A 5080-nucleotide genomic window follows, 5' to 3' on the forward strand; every position below is an offset into this window, starting at 1 on the left:
AAAGCAAAACTTCCACCAATTTTGTTTTAGTTTGTTGGTGTTTATCGGTGGAGCAGCAGCACATTTTCCACAGACAGTTTTACTGTCTGTTGTCTTGTTTTAATCAGTTTTCAGTTCAGTAATTCAGTCCGTCGGCTGATTGGACCAACAGACACTGAAGGACTAATAAAATAATAAATGATAATTTACTGATCTGTGCCGGTTTTAATGAAGTTTATGTTCAACTTCAGAGGCAGATATAATGTGAGCAGTGAACCCCAGGAGTTGGTGGAGTTTATTTGTGTGTGTTGACCAGAGAAGAGAGTTAGCATCCAGTGCATATTAGCTTTAAAATTGTCTCATTTGTTGTTGTGATGTTGCTGCTGATTCATTTAAAACCAGATGATCCATATTGAAGACACGTTTAGTTCTAGTATCAGAAGTACAAGAAGGAAAATGGAAGTTTAGTTCTGCTACGTCAAAGATTTCAAGAATAAAATAACTAAATGAGTCTTTATGCCTCCAACTTTATTTTACAACAATAAAATAATGAAATAATTACAGATCATAAAAATTTAAGTAGCAGAGAAAACCTGAGAGAATAATTTCCTGAAAAGTCTATGAAGGAAAAGCAGCTTTTTATCCTGAAAGATCAGAATCAGCTCCAACATCTGCATCTGACAGCATCAAGTCAACCAGAAAGAAAAGAAAAAAAAAATGACTTCTTTCTGATCACATCTGTTCTGCTGCTCACACTCTTCACCTTTATAGTCCACTTTTAAAAGTTCAGCAGACAGGTGCTCTGCTTTGGAGTGTGACGATGTCGTCGGTGATGTGGAGACTGAAGTTTCCGTTTCACCCACAGCGTGCTTTAGGACACCCGGGTCAGACTTGATGTTTGAAATACTGACCGACAGCTCAGATTGAACTGTCTGTAGTTCCGTTATCAGGGCTCCAGACTAACTTTTTTTCCTGGGAGCACAGTGGCCCCTAACTTAAAATTTTAGGAGCGCAAGCAGAACATTTAGGGGCACACACCAAAATCGACTTGCAAAGTAAATATTCACATTTCTACGTACTACGGTGGCTGTATTACTGTCAAATACTTGAATAATAAATGCAGAAAATATGTTTTCAATTTGCATTTTATTGTGCAGCAATTGACACAACATAACAAGAAAAGAACTCAGAGAGCACAGTACTCCACCAAGGCTGCTCAATTGATCTATCATTTCTGACAGATGAAATCTTTAATAAAAAAAGACCTTGTGCTGAGCACAGGCATGTGTTATGCATGTGCACGTTATGTATTTATACTGAATCACATATAAATTACTCTTATAAAGGTCTATTGATCAGTTCATCAATTTTGGCAAGCCTTTATTTTGCTAGTGCTAAAATAACCGTTCCATCCATGCTTTTATTTTGAAGGCATATTTTAATGGTACGGGCTTTTATTTTGTAATCATTCCAGAGGCACAGGAAGTGCTTTTCTATGAAGCAGTTGCTTGACATGATGAAGACGCTGCTGAAAAGTCGGAAAATTCAGGGGAAGATGATAGAAAACGGTTCCACGCTGTTGCTGTCTAGCAGAGGATGTGTCTAAACTTAGAAGCAGCTGGAATGAGGACAAGAAAGGAGTGAAGGACAGGAAGGTGAATTTGTGTTCAAAATGAGGCTGACAGCTGGATATAAATAAACGCTTTGTGAAACATCAGGAGCTTCACCGTCAGTCGCCCCCTACTCTCACACATTGACCCGCCTTCTTCTTCTTCTTTGGTGTTTGTCTCCTTTCTTCTTCTTTTGGAGATAATGTCGGTTAAACCAGCTCATTTGTAAATTACTGTCTACTGGGCTGAAGTCTGGAGCAGAAGTTTGTCTGCAACAAAAAATATTCAGTTATAATTTTTAAAAAACGGCAAATTTACTGGTCACATGTGTGCGAGTAGATGAAAAATTTACTCGCACTGTCTCAAATTTTAGTAACAAAATGCGACCATTTAGTCACAGTCTGGAGCCCTGGTTTTGATCAATGTTAAATTTAAGCCTCCAGGAGCTGGGTCTTTAAAATAACAGTCGTCTCATTACAGAGTTAAAGTAGCAGTTCTTCCTTAAAGTCAGAGATTGCAGCTTCTGAAGGCCTCTTCAAAAGAAGACGTAGTTGATGAAGATGTTCTGGAGCAGAAAGACCACGACCAAGCAGCCAGGAGATCTTAGGCAGCGTCTCCCCTCAGGTGGGTGTCGACGGTGTTCACGGTCAGGTCTGTGGTAATCCCGTCAATAAACAAAACAGAAAAAAATCACCAAAGCACTCTGTGTATAACGCCATAGTATAGGATGTAGTTCAGAAAATGTCAAAATATAGTATACTTTTCAAGAATAACATAGTATGGCCTGTAGTATAGCATGTCAGCAAAAAAACCAAAAACCCATAGATTATTATGTGGTTCAAAAAGCTCAAAATGATAGGATGTTGCCTAAAATTGTCATGCATGATATGTGGTTCAAAAAATGTCATAGTGCAGTATAATGTCAAAATAGTATGTTATTCAAGAAAACATCAGAGTATAATACGTGGTCTAAAAATGCCACAGAATAATAGTTCATTGCACAAGTAAAAGTATAGTAATTTTTAAAACTGTTCAAATTCTTATATGTTTCTAAAAAAACAACAAGGAAAATTAAAACAAAACAAACAAAAAAAAAACGTCAGGGTAATAAGTAAGGTATTCCAGGTGCAAAATGTTTGAGCACCAGTAACATTGAATTTGTATGTGTACATTGAATTTGTATGTGTATCAGCAAATCTGATTTCCCACACTCTATGAGTTGTGTATTTGTAAAATATTTTCTTGTATGTGTTGATTTTTTTCTTCCCACAAATACAACACAAAAATACACATTCACAAAATCGTAATTACAGGTGCACAAATCATATTTACAGGTGTACAAATCCTTCTCTACAAGTCACATATTTCAACACTGACACACTCACATTTTGCACCTACTGTTGCAGCACACTTAGTGCAAAACATACTTGTGCACCTGTATTGTAAGAAGTGAAGTTGAGGGCAGAATTTGAATATGTGCAAATCTGAATGTGAACTTGTGCAAAAAGTATGTGAAATAATTTACCACGAAAATAGCTGTGTCCTCTAACACACGAACACAAATTGCTACTTACAACCACTCGAATCCTCCCCACGAGTCACACATTCTCTGTTTTCTACAGGTGCAAATCAGAAATCGTACTTCCGGTCCCGCTGAGATATTTGGTGCAAAACTACAAAACGATCTGTGTATACATTCTATGCCCTGAGATTGACAGACTTTTCGGCCAGTCAGAGAGACGCTTTGCCCGCCCAGCCAATCAGAGGTTTTCATTCCATCCGAGGTCGCTTTACCGACTTCCGGGTGTGGAATTTCACGATGGAGAGAGTGTAGGCAGTTCTTGTTTTGGACGGCTGGTCTGCTCTAATCTCTATAATGCGCATTTCCCAATGACTCAAATAACTTATCCATTCCTCTTAGTATATTGAAATCAAAGCCTACACTCTAAGAATATGGAGTATTGTTACTGTTTGTTATTGTTCTCAGGTTTACTATTAAATGTACAGTGCTATTTACTGTATTTTAAAATTTACATTACTGCACAGAACATTCAAGATTATTTTACCACAGATCAAGAGTACAGATTGTTGTTGTTCACTGTGTATTGGGCAGTACTCATTTTGATTTAGACTGATTAGTAAACAGAACGCTATGGTTTACAGCTGAGAACTAGTTGCTAAAAGTACAGAACATTATTTCTTATTTTAGGTGTGATAATTGTCAGTAAACATTCTAAGAAGTGGAAATTGACAGGGTTGTATCTAGTGCTGTTCCTGCACAATATTTGTCACTTAATTGCCCTCAGGATACTGTCATTGAGCTTACCAGTTTTACATAACAGGCAGATGCTGCAGCTAATGATGTTGTAATTCACATCAACAAGGAAACAAGTCCATCATAATTTGAATGTTAACAGTCCAAAATGAAAAGGTCATGTACCGCTTTCCTACTGGGTTAAAGAACCAAAAAAACAAACATGAAAAATACTTTGTAAAAGTGAGAGGTCGGTAGCAGCTGTCATTTTTTCTTGCAACTTTTCGGTAGCCCCTCACTGTGTTGTTAACAGCTCTACTTGGAGACATTACGGCTCTAAACTTCTCTGCTGGTTTCACTGTCTTTATAAAAACTGCATAAAAATGCATTTAAAACATAATAAGGTGGGAGTGCTTACCATGGAGAATCCAAATCATTTCAGTCGGCAAAGGGCTTGACTGCAGAATCACACTTTTAAAAACATTTGATTCCATTTTTGTTGTCGGACTTTTATTTATGTGTAGCTGGAACAGACATTAGTTGTTTAAACACCCAATCAGAGTGTTCAACACAAGAACACTTGATCTATTTTCTTTTTTTTTTTCAAGAAAAGATAACGAAAGAGCAGATTTGTTCGTGTTTTTTTATTTTAAAAAGCTGATTTATGCTGCAGAATTAAGTCATTTCGGGTGTAATAACTAAATCACAGCTTCCCACATTTGTCTTGTGACCCTTTGGAGGAGCCTGAGCCCCAGATTGAGAACCACTAGTCTATAATACGCTAGAAAATAGTTAAAAGCAGCTGTAACAGTAAGGTTCAGCTCAGGTCCTGCATCCACAACCCTCACTTTTAATATTATTTTTAAGTGTCCTGTCCAATCAAATCTTCCTCTAAATCCCATTTTAACGTTTTTAAATGCAATAGTGCCCTCTGCTGGACGTTTCTGCTGCTGTGAACATATGCTTAAGTTTAGCTTTCAGAAGACCTCCAACACTGGTTTTAAACTTTTCAGCCTTTAATTAGCATACAATTTAAAAAGACCAGCAACATATGGAAAGTTAAAGGAAGAGAATGTGCTGACGAATGGCTTCAACCCCTGAAGCTGGACATCTTGATATCCCAGGACCATTTACTGTGTTTAGATATGGAGCCATGAAACCGCTGACTTTTTCCTCAGCTCCTGCTCTGCTTACATGCAGTGTTGATGAACGCCAACAAAACCAAACGCACACAGTC

The sequence above is a fragment of the Acanthochromis polyacanthus genome, chromosome 6 (assembly GCF_021347895.1).
Source record: "Acanthochromis polyacanthus isolate Apoly-LR-REF ecotype Palm Island chromosome 6, KAUST_Apoly_ChrSc, whole genome shotgun sequence".
In the NCBI taxonomy this organism is placed as follows: domain Eukaryota; kingdom Metazoa; phylum Chordata; class Actinopteri; family Pomacentridae; genus Acanthochromis; species Acanthochromis polyacanthus.